General features: G+C 42.6%; 1 protein-coding gene across 6 annotated transcripts in view; it reads right to left on the minus strand.

Annotated features, from left to right (window-relative positions):
- The window catches only part of LOC115650270 (transmembrane protein 263-like), a 351,659-nt gene that overhangs the window by 233,003 nt on the left and 101,653 nt on the right, over positions 1 to 17,003 (minus strand). The gene's annotated exons all lie outside the window — the stretch shown is intronic.

The raw sequence follows: 17,003 nt of genomic DNA on the forward strand, positions 1-17,003 counted from the left end.
TAAGATCATTTAGTCTGACCTCCTGCACAACACAGGCCACAGAATCTCACCCACCCACTCCTGCAACAAACCCCTAACCTATGTCTGAGCCATTTAAGTCCTCAAATAATGGTTTAAAGCCTTCAAGGTGCAGAAAATCCTCCGGCAAGTGACCCGTGTCCCAGGGCCTCTGCCAATCTACCCTGAAGGAAAATTCCTTCCCGATCCCAAATATGGTGATCAGCTAAACCCTGAGCATGTGGGCAAGTGACTCACCAGTCAGACATGCAGGAAAGAATTCCCTGTAGTAACTCAGATCCCACCCCATCTAACATCCCAACACAGGCCATCGGGCATATTTACCGCTAATAGTCAAAGATCAATGAATTGCAAAAATTAGGCTATCCCATCACACTATTCCCTCAATAAACTTATCAAGATTAGTGTTGTAGCCAGATATGTCTTTTGTCTCCACTGCTCCCCATGGAAGGCTGTTCCAGAACTTCTCTCCTCTGATGGTTAGAAACCTTCGTCTAATTTCAAGCCAACTTCCTGATGGACAGTTTATATCCATTTGTTCTTGGTACTGAGGTTAAATAATTCCTCTCCCTCCCTGGTATTTATCCCTCTGATATATTTATAGAGAGCAATCATATCTCCCTTCAGCCTTCTTTTGGTTAGGCTAAACAAGCTGAGCTCTGAGTCTCCTTTCATAAGACAGGTTTTCCATTCCTCAGATCATCCTAGTAGCCCTTCTCTGTACCTTTTCCAGTTTGAATTCATCCTTCTTAAACATGGGAAACATAGTTCTATTGCTTCCTTGCAGTTACTGAAGTAATAAGACTGCAGTGTAACCTTTTAAGTGTAAACTAGGAATTTGCGCTGTCATAACCACGTCGCCAAAGCAGAACAGTGTTCTATTCAATCTGGACAGTGAAACAAGATTACTGGGCACAATGAGGGCATTTTGGGGTACAACAGGGGCATTTTAGAAATATGGAACTTTTACATAATATTACATAATTTACATAATAAATTCTTGCTCCTCTTTAGTATTCATGGTCATACTCAACATGTCTTGCAGCTCAACTTAATTCATGCAGATCCCTCTTTCCTCAGAAATAAGAGATTCCACAGGACGCGGGCAATGGAATCTCTCCACTTTTTTTATTGCTATTTTCTCTCTAAACTAAATGAAACTAGATTCAAAATTTTAGTACAGTGAAATTATTTCAGCTGCTTTTATATAAGGTGCGAATTTGGATTATAAAGCCTGATAACATTGGCTCTAACCTCGGTCAGAGACTGCCACATTGTTCCAGTTATGTGGAGTGTCTCCTCAGCTATTCTCCTCTGCTCTTTTTGCTTAATGTTCCCTGAAGACAATGGTTTTGTCCCACAAACAGATTTCAGGTTACAGTACAGCCTTATCTCTCTCACCAATCTGAAACTCCATAGCCTGGTATTGTCATACCTTGAGCTCAGCTTCATGTTCTGAGCCACTGGAGAAAAAGAGTTTTTTGGGTATTTTAAAGATGTCATGAATGCTCTGGTGTATCAATGCATTGACCCTTTACATTGGAGTCTCATTGGAAATTCAAATCCTAGCACTGCCAGGTGTATTGCAACCTCATTTTGAGAGTAGATGTAACCAGAACTGATGGTCCCTAAAGAATTACCCACCTTTTAGAAAGTGGTGACACTGAAATGGAGGAAAGGAGTAGTTTTTAATAAGAAAAAGAAAAAGCTTGAAAACACAAACACACAAATTCCAAGTGTCTGGGACAATCATGACAGGGGAAGAGAGAGACAATAGGATTCTGATTATGGCATGAATCACCAAGGCACAGCTGATTTACTCATCTACAGCAAAAATGTGAACATGTGCAAACCAACACATCATGTTTTAATTTTAGGCACATAAGCCAATGATTGGACTCATTTTCAAAGGGCCAGTCCACATTTCAACCTGAGAGCTGCAAATTGTGACTAATCAGCTCAGGGTCTGAGAAAACCTAAGGAGCCTAACTACTGTTGTGTCCCACCAGCCTTTTCTTAGGGATAGGTGAGTGAAGCCAGTAAAACTATTCTGTGGGGGCTAGTGATTATATAAGTGAAGGTTGTAATTATCTGATTGATTGGATTCTTCAATTCTAACCATTTTACAAATGCATTTGACTAGGATAGGGATGCAAATACTTCAGTTTCAACCCAACAGCAGAGGTACGAAAATGATAGTACTTTGCCACACTAAACCAGTGCAAGCCCTCTCAGAAATGATGAAGAGGAGAAGAGAATACCAATGTGAAGGGAAAATGTATTTAGAAAGTGAAAGAAAGCCTTACTTTTGATCTGTCAGTTCCTTTTCAATCTCTGAAGTCTGAGTCACTTGGGTTAAAAACATCTGTCAACAGTCTATCACACTATGCCTTATCAGGACCCTAAAATTCTTAGATCTGCCTTCCAGGTACTCATTGTTTGCACAGTACTGCTCAACCTCCAGCAATTAATGGATTATTAAATCCTACAGCTGAACTTTTACCTCTTGCTATACAAACAAACAAACAAAAAAACAAATTAGGCACCTTCCTAGTCTGAATATCTTGAGTTTGAAGTAATAAAGCTGAAATTTGAAGTCTGCTTCATATGTTTTGAACCTAGACGCTGGTCTCTGAAAAAGCTTGCAGTAGCCGTCCTCTTCCGCAGTCCTCCAGCATGGACTCCTTACTTTTGACAGCCAAGAAGGCAATTTATGCAACTGAGGTGCACAAACAAGCTTGCAAAGTCATTTCTGATGCAAAAGAAATTAAAATGTAGAGCCTCCAAGTCCTGATTGATCCAGGGAATGGAAAACAGCAGCGAATTTGGCTGACTGTGCAAGACACCGAGTTTAAACAACACTTCAAGTCAGTTTAATGAACATTTCAAGACATCACAACCACCACTGCCGAACAGCAGGACTGCAAGCAATAGGGATCTGTTAAAACTATTTATATCCCACCTATAAACTGACAATGTAATCACATTTTTACCTTGCATTGACTTTCATTATAAAGACAGCATTAACATGGAAGGGTCTAATGGGTCACTGGATGTCCCATGCTGCAGGAATCTTGAGAACCAAGAAGAAAAGAATCTCCTTGCCCCCCAAAATATTGTTTTTATTTTAAATTGGGTTATTATGTCTTCTGCAGAGGCCGATGTAATTAAGGTTGAATGTTGCTGTTAATACACTGCCATTGGTGTGCATAGTGCTTTACAGACAAGGAACCAGCCCCAAGGAGTTTATGATTTGATTTAGACAGACAACTGAACATAAAGATACAACACAGACAAGAAAGGAAAAGAGATATACACGAAAGAAAAAGAAGGGGCATGACAAAAACCAAGAAGATAGTGAAGTTGCACTAAGATACTCTTGTGTATATTGATAAATCCTGTATTATCACAGGTTTCAGAGTAGCAGCCGTGTTAGTCTGTATCCGCAAAAAGAACAGAAGTACCTGTGGCACCTTAGCGACTAACAAATTTATTTGAGCATAAGCTTTCGTGGACTACAGCCGACTTCATCAGATGCATAGAATGGAACATACAGTAAGAAATATACATACATACAGAGAACATCAAAAGGTGGAAGTTGCCATACCAACTGTAAGAGGCTAATTAATTAAGATGAGCTATGATCAGCAGGAGAAAAACAAACTTTAGTAATAATCAAGATGGCCCATTTTAGACAGTTGACAAGAAGGTGTTACACTTCGTAAAGAACAAAATTGTCAGACACATATGAACATAATTTGTTGGGAAATAGTCAACATGGTTTTTGTAAAGGGAAATCATGCCTCACCCCCTTTGAGGGGGTCAACAAGCATGCGGACAAAGCAAATCCAGTGGATATAATGTATTTAGATTTTCAGAAAGCCTTTAACAAGGTCCCTCACTAAAGGTCCCTCGTAAGCAAAATAAGCAGTCATGAGATAAAGAGAGAAGATTCTCTCATGGACTGGTAACTGATTAGAAGATAGGAAACAAAGGGAAGGAATAAATGGTCAGTTTTCAGAATGGAGAGAGGTAAATAGTGGTGTCCCCCAGGGATCTGTACTGGGCCCAGTTCTATTTAACATATTAATAAATGATCTGGAAAAAGGGGTAAACAGTGAAGTGGCAAAATTTGCAGATGATACAAAACTACTCAAGATAGTTAAGTCCCAGGCAGATTGTGAAGAGCTACCAAAGGTACTCACAAAACTGGGTGACTGGGCAACAAAATGGCAGATGAAATTCAGTGTTGATAAATGCAAAGTAATGCACACTGGAAAGCATAATCCCAACTGTACATATAAAATGATGGGGTCTAAATTAGCTGTTACCACTCAAGAAAGAGATCTTGGAGTCACTGTGGATAGTTCTCTGAAATCATCCACTCTATGTGCAGTGGCAGTCAAAAAAAGCAAACAGAATGTTGGGAATCACCAAGAAAGGGATAGATAATAAGATGGAAAATATCATGTTTCCTCTATACAAGTCCATAGTATGCCTGCACCTTGAATACTGTGTGCAGATGTGGTTGCCCCCATCTCAAAAAAAGATATATTGGAATTGGAAAAGATTCAGAAACAGGAAACAAAAATGATTAGGGATATAGAACAGCTTCCATATGAAGAGAGATTAATAAAACTGGGACTTTTCAGCTTGGAAAAGAGGGTACTAAGAGGTGATATGATAGAGGTCTATAAAATCATGAGTGATATAGAGAAAGTAAATAAAGAAGAGTTGATTTACTCCTTTTCATAATACAAGAATAAGGGGCCACCAAATGAAGTTAATAGGTAGCAGGTTTAAAACAAACACAAGCAAGTATTTTTTCACACAACGCACTGGCAACCTCTAACTTCTTGCCAGAGGGTGTTGTGAAGGCCAGTGCTATAACGGGGTTCAAAAGGGAGCTAGTTAGGTTCATGGAAGATAGGTCCATCAATGGCTATTAGTCAGGATGGGCAGAAATGGTGTTCCTAGCCTCCGTCTGCCAGAAGCTGGGATTGCGTGACAGAGCATGGATCACTTCATGATAACTTGTCTGTTCATTCCCTTTTGGGCACCTGCCATTGGCCACTGTCAGAGGACAGGATACTGGGCTTGATGGACCTTAGGTCAAACCCAGTATGGCCGTTCTTATGACCATTACTGTTAAGGAAGAGTTGTCATTATGTATTCTATATTCCAGGGGATTAACAAATCAGCAAGAGACTTCACACCCAAGTTGCCAGCCTGGACACAACATCTCTAAGACTTGGGCAAGACTGAGGCGGAAAAAGCTAGAAAGAGTGGCGGCCTTCCTCCTGAATCTCCTACCTTTGATTGCTTTCTAGACCTTTACTGTTAATGATTGCTGCATTTATGTTAATTCTTGCAGAGAGTTTTCTAGACCAGTCTTCACAAGCTTAACAGCTAGGAACAGCCTCTCTTTTCCTACACACTAAGCATCCTGCCTCTTCTTAAATCCCCACTTTCCACCTAGCTTCCCATAACTGATTGAATACAACTCTGCTTGCTCTTATCCTTGTCCTTTACCTTGTTTGGTCCTGGAGCTACTCAATTTAGATTGAAAGTTCCACAGAGCAGGGACTTCTCTAACTAGCTATTTTGTTCATCACTGTCGGTATTATTATAGAAAAGAAAAAGCAGAGTTTTGTTTTCCTTTTGTATGAACTCAGGCCAATCGGTTTCAAAAAGCAGCTGGAGAAATTGACAGAATCTTCTTTTCACTCAAAAACCCACAACAGATTGACAAAGTGAAAAATATGTAGTGCCAACACATCACCCACTCCTGTAGGTTAATTTTAAGTCTTGTTCCGGTAACTCATCACTTGACGTAGAATACAGCTGCCACTTCTAGTGTGACATCTTATATCAACTGAATGCCACCACGTGCAGCCCTTCAGAGTTGTGCTCAGAACACAATTTCACTAGCAGGAATGCTTTCTATGCTTGGGCAGCCAGATACCACTAAGCCATGACATGTCATTTTGGATGGAAGCTTCTACTTGCTGAGGAAAGTGAATGCACACTTGGTTGTGTTTCAGGATCACCAGTTTGCTAGTAGTAGATTAGCACTGACTTTTTGATTATGATCTACCATAATAGCCAATACATCTTCTATGGAGGGCTGTGGCAGGACCCGCCTGCCTGAAAGATCTTTTTCTTCTGGCTATGAGGATCCTATTCCTTCTGGGTGTCTCCTGACAGCAAGTGACCCACTGTAAAGTATTTGAATTTGATTGGGCACATGAGACCTGATATTCTATATTACTACTTGTGAACAGACATATTTGAGATCTGAACTGAAAATTAAAAGAGATAACAAGGAATTATCCTACCCACAAACCACAACAGATATATTAAACCCATTTATAATATAGCTTTTCTTTCCATGTTTACAAATTCCCAGTACTACAGTAATTGTGATTAAATGCTAGCATGATCTCTCCAAGCCCAGCTGCTCTTGATGTCATGCTGCTTATTTTGAGATGCCACAAGCATTTTTCATGAGCACAGATTGTGATGCCACGAGCAGAAGATTACAACTTCATAGCAGGATGCTGCAGAAAAAGGCACGGCACAGGGTGGGAGCACTTCTAAACATCACAAATATTATCAAGGAAAAGAAAGAGCTAGTGTAAGCAATGAACAAACATGCATCATACACAGGATAAATGTAACTACGAAACTTCCGGTGCTGAGCTCCAAGAGTGTGTGGTTAAAGCAGATTTGCAGCCTATGTACAATACCCAAACCAATGCTACCTATTGAGATATATATTGCTGCAAAAAACCTTGAAACAGCTGCAGCATAATGTTAGTATATATGCACACACACTCATAAATCATCCCAAATGGCATTACACACAAAGTATATCATGGATCCCAGCCTATATACCAGTCCTGCAGAGGCTGAAGCACAGAAATCCAGTCTGCACAATTTCAGGTTCTCCCATGCTGTTTACAAAGTACTTCTCCACACAGAATGGTGGAAAAGCCCCATGCCTTAAGTGGGGATGTGGCAGGGCCGGCCCACAACATTTTGGCACCTGAGGCAGGGAGCTTAAATGTTGTCCTCATGCCCCCTTGCTTGGGCCAAAACTTTGAAAGGTCTCAGTTCTGCCTTCTTCCTGTTCTACTCTCCTCATGGTACTGCTCTGCTACCTACCCCAATAAAGGAGAACTAACAACTTAAAATGCCTTGTTCAAAAATTTTAAGTAACACTTAACTTTCAAACGCATGAACAGCAAATGTAACTTTTCTTGTCTGCATAGCAAACACTGGCATTTTTATCTGTTTGAATAATCAAAGTGGGGCTTTCCATGCCTTCTAGGTTGCAAAGATTTAACTGCTTTCTGCTGAAAGTCCACAGTCTGGGCCAGCTCATGCTCTGTTGAGATGGTTGCAAGGCCAGCCTCTCCTGTGTCATTGTAGAGCGTAGATATGTTTTTATTAACTTCAGCTTGGAGAAGCTGCATTCTCCACTGGCAACTGTTACAGGAAGTGTTAGAAATATGCACAGAGCAACAAAAGCATTTGGAAAGAGGATGGTCATCTTATTTGTGCACATATATTCCAGAACAGCCTTTGGAGTTAATTCTGAAGAAATGTATCTTGAATGGGCTTTCAGTTCATCACCTAAATCACTCGCATCAATATCGTGCATGTCATCATGTGTCAACACTGTCTCTAGTGCCCTGCATTGCTGGTGTAGGTCTTCTTCAGGTATAGTGAGGAGTTTTGGAATATCATACAATATCCCAAATATACTGCTGTGTTCCTTGAGCTGCATAAAACGTTCTTCAGCTGACTGTATTGCACAATCTAGCACCTGGTTAAAGAATTCAACTTTGAATTGTTGTTTGAGGTCTCTTATGGGATTATCCCATGCCTCATAATCAAAATGTCTTCTTCAGTGACTCTTGTATTCTTGAATGGGTGGGAAAACAGCTTCAGTGTGAAGTTCCTCTGCCAACTTCTGTGCACTCTTCAGAACATTTTGAAATCCCTCATCTGATCGGTAAGACTGTAGGTATGACTTTGATTTGTCCATTTATTCCATTGCTCCCGATATATCAAGATCAACACTTTGCAGTCTCTTGCTTACAACATTTATTTTAAACAGTATGTCATGCCACAACACTAAGGCATCCAGAAATTTGAAGTTATGTATGTTTCTGGTGATTCCATTTCCCTCTGCCACTGTTCTCCCACTAACAGTTCCTGTCATAGCATTATCCTCCATAATGGCATCTATGGGCATCATCTATCTTCCCAATTTGGTGTTTGATAGGCTTTATCGCCTCCACTCGACTTTCACATGTGTGGCACTCGGTAGTTTCAGTGTCAGAGAGGATGTTCCCAGATGTTGCTTCAAAATTTGCCGTTGATGAGTTGATGCAGAGAAAAACACATAGATGCTTGGAATTACATTAAAAAACTCAGCCGCCTCACTAGAAGCTGATGCTGCATCACTGACCACCAAGTTCAGTGAATGAGAACTGCATAGGACAAAAAAAACCAAAAAAACTCAAGGGTTTAACTCTGATTCATGACTGCACTCCTCTGTTCTTTCCTCTCATGTTGGCACCATTATCGTAGCCCTGACTCCTCATCAGCTATCGCAATTCCCATATCTTCCAGCTTTTTAAGAAGCCCATTTGTCATACTAGCTCCTATAGTATCATCAATGTCAATAAATTCTAGAAAATGGTCTGACAGTCACCACTGCAGGGACATTTTCACTAGGTTTTGTTGTTGTTACAAAATGCACCATTAAAGCCATGTGTTCTATACGGCTGATTTCAGGTGTGCAGTCCAGAATAACAGAGTAATATCTTGCTGACTAAAGATCTGCCACAATCTTCTGTTTGACTTTTGTTGCTAGTAACTATACAATCTCATTTTGAATTGTTTTTCCAAGGTAGTGGTGTGTGTACATTCCTTGGATGATGACTCTTCTTAGATTCTCCTGGAGTACAGACTCAAACTCAGCCATCAGCTCCACAATTTTAAGGCAGTTTCCATTGTTTGGCACATACAGCTGACCTGATGCCATGCAATGCTAGGTTTTGGGTAGCAAGAAGTCTCACAATGGCAATGAGCCTTTTCAGAACATTTGCCAGTAAAGAGCCTCTGATGCAATCATCTCTTGATGCTGATCATCTATGGTGGCCTTTAACCTTAGTCTCATCTCAAGCTCTTTGCACCTATGGAATGCTCTCTGGTAATTTGCTGCCTTCGCATGGCATGCCAGATTTCTCATGGCATGCCAAATTTTTCCAGTCCTTTGTTCTTGTAGAATTCAATGTGGCTGGAAATTAGACTGTAAGAGTTTTCAGCAAAAACAGTATGCAGCATTCTGGGTTTTTGAGTACATGAGCCATGGCCTCTCCACTTTGTCACCATTGGGGATTTCACACCAGTAATGTGTTGGATGGCAACTTCTATTTTCATGGTCTTTGGGGAATATGAAATTTTTCATTTGCTGTGGCCCATGCAGTACAAGGAAGTCCTTCAAGCTACTGCTAAAGTGGGTCCACAGTCCAGGATCATCTAGATTTAAGGAACTAAACTCAGCAGTAGCTGTTTCTTGAGCCTCCACCACACTCTTTTATGATCTACACTTTTCTTCAGGAATGTGGATGGTTACATCCATTTGAGAGGGAGATATGGATGCTGCAGTAGCTGCCAGGTCACCTGCACTTTGACTAACTGGAAAATCAGGCATCTCTTCACCACTCACATCCTCACTGGAGCTGGAAGGCTCACCGTGAACATTTGTGTCTATGTATCTCAGGAGAGCTCCTCCCTGCTTAGATAGAAAAGCTTCTTTTGCTTTCTTTCTTTTTCTGAATGCTGCCCCAGAGGGGCGTTTTCTTCTTTCACTCATGACTACTGTTCTGTGCCAGCTATAGTGGCTCTCAACACTCAATTGAAGGGGATAAATAAGCAGGCTGGTAGCAGGGCCTGAGTGAGGGAAGATACCAGTGTCTTAAGGGCCTAACTGGCTCCTACTACTACATATCCACCTCTGCTTAAGGGCCAATCACCCTTGTGACACTTGGTTTGAGCAACAGATTCTTAGAAGCACAACAGGGCTGCTGAGCACAAGCATCAAAGCCCCAAAACCTTGGCAATAAGAGATGATAATCTTTGCCCATGAGCTTCAGAAGAGGAACAGTATTTGTTTGTTTCCACTTACCAGTCACCACTGAAAACATGACTATCGTAGCACAGGCAGAAGGCTTGATCTCCCTGCTGATGCCCACCTGCCTGAGTATTAACCACAAGCCCTGCCTGCCAGCTGTATCAATCCAACACCCTAATTATGTTTCAGCCCAGATTGCCAGTTCTATCTTCCAGTCTTTTTGAGTGAGCAGTTTTGGAAAGCAGGTGATGATTCTACTTTGTGAAGAACAGAAATGGGGGAAGAAAGCAAGGAGACAGAGGGAGTGGGGGTTGTAAGGTTTCCTAAATCAAAGATTAATTCACTTGGTTTATGAAAGAGGGGAGGAAATTAAACATTACATAGAAATAAAAGCCTGTCTCATACTGTGATCACTTTCAGAGGTTCAGTTAGGCAAAGGGAGCCCTAACCATATCTCCCTAATACAATTTTAGGAGCTTCAAAGTTGGGACTGCTGTTCTTGGCCATCTGGACTTCTCTCCCCCCACCACACTTCCCTAGTTCTCACCACTACTGCCTATCACTCAGCTGTCTCCCTCAGCCTTCCTACCTCCACCCCTCTATAGCCCTTTGAAATCTCTCTCCAATTCTTCCCTAGTTAATTTGCAACTGAATCTCCCATCCCATTGATATGTCATCCTCTCACCTCTCTGTGGTCCCACACCTCTAATCTTTGAGAGGCCTGGAAAATCATCTTGGAAGACAGAGTTAGTTTATGTACACAAGTCTCCTGCAGTATCCAGTCTAGAAAGATAATACATCCTGAGTGGTACTCATGCATCACAAGCCCAGGACCTCAGGTTAATGGAATCTCTATTTCCATACACACTGTGTCGCTATCACTTTCCCCCTTTATTTTCTTATTAACATGCAATGGGGAACAGAGGCCTGTTTGAAGATGGAATTCACAAAGTCAGTCAAATTCTTGACCCGCAGACTTTTCAGCTTTCAACTGCAGTCTCTGCAGGGAACTAAAGAGTTGCACTCAATTCTATATTATTAAATACAAATATATAAACATTGCCATTGGTCATAAAGTGACTATAGCATGGAAACTCGGTTGTCTGTGTGGTAGAAAGTGATGAGTGTTTTAAGAACTAGGCACAAGGGACTGAGTGAAGGATGTAGCAGGAGTCTTAATTATCCATTTCCTTCTTTTTAACAATTTAAACCCTTAGGAAATTTCTCTGTTTCCCGGTGGAAAATCTCTCAGTTTCCTGTATTTCTCCAGGGGTCTCATGAGAAATGCTGAAAAGTTGGGGAGATTTTCTGACAGCAGGGAGGTGGGACAGTTACCTCAAGTGTCTGCCTGAGCTTTTTGCTGCTGGAAACCTTCCAGAATCCCCAAACTTGTACACAATTTATTTCCCCAATTGCTGGTTCCTGACCTGATCACAGGACATGGAATCAGTAGGGGAGATGCACAAGGAGCAATAGCTCAAAGAAGGAAATGGTTGAGAGTGGGTACAAGCAGGGAATGGCACCACCTCAGCGAGTAGGCAAGTGAGGAGACAGGGAACTGGTCTAGGCAAAATTATGCAGGTTGGGATGTGTTGTGAGGGGGCAGGATTGCAGGACACAGTTGAAGGCCAGTTGATTCATCACTTCTCTAAGGACTAAGTTAGAAGAAAAAGTTACTCACCTGTACAATAACTGTGGTTCTTCAAGATGTGTTGTACACATATATATTCCATTGTAGGTGTGTGCACGCCCAGTACACTCAAGCCGGAGATTTTGGATAAGCTGTACTCATTGGGGTGGCACCTTTTCCAAGTGTGTTTATGCCTCAAACTGAGGGCGTAAAGGGTAAGGCCACTCCAAATGCCTCTCAGTTCCTTCGCTATCAGAAACTTGATGATGATAGATTCAGTAATAGCAGGGATAGAGTGTGGGCTGTGAAATATCTGCGTGTGCAACACATCTTGAAAAAGCAGAGTTACTGTACAGGTAAGTAACCATTTCTTTGAGTGCTTGCACACATGTATATTCCACTGTGGAAGATTCCCAAGCAGTGCTCTTTTGGAGCTGGAGACTAGAGGTCTATTTAAAATAGTGACTGTAGAACTCTTTCAGAAGAAGTTTTCATTGACTATTATGGCATAATAATGAGCAAATGTGTACCAAGGACCATGTTGCTGCTCTGCAAATGTCCATGAATGGAATATGTCTCAGGAAAGCCACTAAAAGTAAAGTAAAGTAGTCTGAGCCCTGGTAAAATGTGCGCTAATTCTTTCTGAGGGTATCATATTTGCTAAGTCATAAGTTCTGATACATGAGGAGCTCCAATTAGCAATTTTTTTGTGCTGAAATAGCCTGTCCTCTTATCCTTTCACCATAAGCCACAAAGATTCTAAGAGTATCTAAATTGCTTTGTTGTATCAATATAAAGGTGAGAGCGCTCTGCTCACATCTGATGTATGTAGCCTCTTCTTATCCTTGTGAGGAAGTGATTTCAGAAAGAATTGGTAGATCATGTAGTATTTGATTTAGATGGAATTCCAACACAACTTTTCATAGGCATTTCACCTGAGGTCTTAAAGAAAATTTATCTTTATAGAAAATCATATATGTCCTACCATCAAAGCTTGTAACTTTCTCACTGTTCTAGCAGATGTTATTGTAACTAGAAAGACTGTCTCAACTGACAAGAGAAAATTTAGAGAGTAAGAGGCTAACAGCTCAAAAGGCAGTCTCCTGAGTCCTGACAAAACAAAGTTAAGGTCCCAAAGAGGAACCGGTTCTCTTGTTTCACCAATCTCCCTACCAGAGGGTGAGAAGATACAGACTGTCCCTGCACAGGAGTATGAATGCCAGAAATGGCTGAGGTGAACTTTTAATGAGCCCATTGAGAGGCCTAATTTTTTTTTTAGCTCCAGTAAGTATTTTAGGATCCCTTGGATCTGACCTTTGACTAGAGAAAGCAGATGATGCTGGGCCCAAATGGGAAAAAAAAATCTTTTCCACTGAAGTAGATCTACTTATCTAGCTAAGTCTTCCTTACTGCTAATTAGAAAGTTCTGGAAGCTTTCAGAACAGACTGACTCTGATGCAGTTACCCACTCAACATCCACACTGTGAGGTGGAGACTATGAGAATTGGGGTGCACAACATGGCTGTGGCATGTCCTGGATGAAAGGTGAAATCACTGGAGGTTGTACCGAGAGGTTTTGAAGATCAGAGAACCGATATTGCCTCAGCCACTCAGGGCTATTAGAATTATTTTGGAGTGTTCCTGTTTCAACTTTCAGATAACCCTGAGAACTATTGGGATTGAAGTCTGTGTGTAAGGACGTTCCAATCTCCAGGGAAGCAGGAACATATCTGTCATTCATCCTGGGCTCTGACTGGACTTGGAACAACAGTGTCATTTTCTCTTTTCCCTGGTTGTGAACAAATCCATGACAGGAAACCCTCATTTGTTGAATGTCATGTGCACTCTAGTTTTTCAGGAAACAGTCATGATTTTCGACTAACTTCTTGGATACGCTATCTGCTAGGACATTCTGCACTCCAAGAAAGTGTGACACTCTGAAAGTAAATGTCATTCTGAATATGGCACCATATATGTAGAATGTGTCTAAGTGAAATTGTCAACTGGTGTGCACTCAGATGTGAGCAGAGAAAAGAGGCGCATCTGGGAGGGATGAAACCAGCAAGTTGCCAAATAGGGTTGTAGTGTAGATGGTACTCATAGGGTTGGTATTACAGATGATGGTAATAAGTGTGAGGTGAAAGGTATCATCAGTACCTGACTTGGTGGTGCCAGTGGGGCTGACAGAGTCATCAGTAACAGTTTGGTTGGTACTGAAGTTACCAGTACCAGGATCATTGGTGTTTGTGCAAGTCAAACCATTGGAAATGGCGTTGGAGACAGCAATTCTGGCTCTTTCGGTATAGTTGGCTAGATGACTGTTGATGAAGTCAGCTCTCAGCTAAAGAAATCCTGTGTTCAGGGGTGAGATGGGTGCTTGAGGAGCCTTTTTTGGACTTTGAGATTCCCTTCCTTTCAGAAGATCCAGAGGTTTTGAGAGCCTTGGATGAGGGTCCTGGAGATGGAGACCAGAGAGTCTTTTCCCTGTTTTTTGGGGGCTTCCACCCCCTTTCACAGGCAGTCTTTTGGTGCTGGAGCAGCCATAGAGGATAGAGAAGCCACAGGAACACTTCTGATGAGGCACAGCCCAAGTGCTCAGTATCGGGACAGCCAGGATGAAAGGCTGAGTGGATTCCCTCCATTTGTGTGTCCATAAGGAGAAGGAGTTGAATATGCTGCACCTCTGCAGGATATATGCTTCTGATGAGATGCCTTGTGTTCCCATCATTTACAGGCATCGCTGCCTCACAGACTGGGCAGTTTTTAAAACCCAGAGATTTGTGGATTGACATTCTGAACTCCCCCCCCGCCCCACCCACCCCTCCACAACACCCCAACATGGTATCAGAATGCTGCCCCCAGGGATAAGGAAAAGGTTTACTCCTGAATAAATGGAGAAAAAGGAAACTAGTAACAGCTCTCACTAACGATTATACTAACTCTTAAGAAAAAAGGGTGCTGATAAAACAGTGAGTGTGAGGCATCCTTGTGAGCTCCAAGGAACTGAGGATGGTTGGAGTGGCCGGATTCTTCATGTGCCTCATTTGGAGGCACAAGGACATTCAAGATGCCCATCACCACAATGGATACTGCTAGTCAAAAATCTGCCTTGGGTGCACTGAGCGCATGTACACCTACAGTGGAATGTATATATGCACAAATACTCGAAGAATCATATTTTCCATTCTATTTAATCCCCTTTGTTTTAATTCTGATGGATACAGGAGAAAGGGCACAGACTACAGCAAGAGCTAACCCTTCTTCAATTCACTTTGAGGTCTCCAGTTTTCATTTCATATTATGCTACATGCTCCCAGTAGTGATTTTATTATTTGTATTGCAGTTGCATCTTGAGGGCCCCATTAAGGATCAAGGCCCCACTGTGCTAGGTGCTGTACAGACACACAAGTAGGAGAGTCCCTGCTTCAACAAACTCATTCGAGCATAGCAAGATACAACAAGTGGAAGAAATACACAAAATGGGCAGAAGAGGAATAGTTTGCCAGCTGTCTAAATCTAATGGTTAGACCAGACTGTGTCAGGATACCTAGGTTCTATTCCCAGCTTTGCCAGTGACTGGGACCTTGGGTGAGTCTCAGGTTTCCACATGTGTAGAAGTGAGACAATAAAACACCTACCTATCTAAACTTAAACATCTAGGCACCAACCTGACAGAGGTGTCATGGGGATTAATTCAATGTTTGGAAAGTGTTTGGGAGCCTCAGGAGGAAGGTGCTAAAGAAAGGCAGAGGATTACATTATACTTTGTGCAACTAACCTGCTTAGGGGGTTGCTCCTAGGCTCGGAACTTGTACGTTAAGTTTCTACCTGAAAGCAGTTCAAACATCTGAGCTAAAGGACAAGCCAGTCACTGGGGAAATTTATCATGGAAAGACAGAGCTGCAAATACTGTATAGCAATCCTGCCGGGCACCCCTGCAATCCACAGAAAATTCTCAAAGGCCTTGTCTACACCACAAAGTTGCAGCGCTGGTGAGGGAGTTATAGCGCTGCAACTTAGGAGGTGTAAACATCTGCAGGGCATCACCAGCACTGCAACTCCCTGTTTGCAGCGCTGGCCGTACACCCGTTGAAACTTGGGTGTAGAGGATCCAGCGCTGGTGATCCAGCGCTGGTCATCAGGTGTAAACACTCACCAGCGTTTTTCTTGACCTCCGTGGAATAAACAGGTATCCCAGCATACCAGAGGAAGCCTCTCTGGTAATCAAGCAGGTCTCCTTCCCCGCGGTTTGCAGGGGGATTCGGGGAACGCGAGAGCAAACCGCGGGGAAGCAGGTCTCCTTCCCCGTGGTTTGCTCTCGCGTTCCCCTAACCCCCGTGCAAGCAGATCTCCTTCCCCACGGTTTGCAGGGGGGTTCGGGGAACGCGACAGCACACCGCGGGGAAGGAGATCTGCTTGCACGGGGGTTCAAAAAACACCGGAGCAAACCGCTGGGAAGGAGACCTGCTTGCAGGGGGGTTCAAAAAACACCAGAGCAAACCGCTGGGAAGGAGACCTGCTTGCAGGGGGGTTCAAAAAACACCACAGCAAACCGCTGGGAAGGAGACCTGCTTGCACGGGGGTTCGGGGAACACGAGAAGAAACCGCGGGGAAGGAGACCTGCTTGGGGGGAGGGGGGTGTTCGGAACACTAGAGCAAACCGCGGGGAAGGAGACCTGCTTCCCCGCGGTTTGCTCTCGCGTTCCCCTAACCCCCCTTGAAGCCGCCCAACAGCGCTGCAGTGTGGCCACATCTAACACCACTTGCAGCGCTGGTTGCTGTAAGTGTGACCACTCTGCAGCGCTGGCCCTATACAGCTGTACTAATACAGCTGTAACAACCAGCGCTGCAAAATTGTAGATGTAGACATACCCTAAGAGGGATCTTAAGAGCAGAAACAATAAGTGGCATTCAAGGAGAATACCTGTAACCACTCAAGGCTGAACTCTCACTCTCAGGCACCACATGGGAAGATCACCTTAGCTGCAAGCATCGTTGCTGAAGTTCTGAGAGAAATTCTTGGTCAACAGTAGGGACTCAAGAGAGAAAAGCATTTTCACTGTAGCTAGTCACCCGACAGCTTTAAGTACCCTGCATTAATGAACCATTTTATAAAAGTCCTCTCTTATTAGACAGAAGGGCTCCCTCACACTTTGGGGAAAATGGAAACAAAAGTATATTGCTAATATTAAATAACTGATTCCA

Source organism: Gopherus evgoodei, chromosome 4 (assembly GCF_007399415.2).
Source record: "Gopherus evgoodei ecotype Sinaloan lineage chromosome 4, rGopEvg1_v1.p, whole genome shotgun sequence".
Classification (NCBI taxonomy): Eukaryota; Metazoa; Chordata; order Testudines; family Testudinidae; genus Gopherus; species Gopherus evgoodei.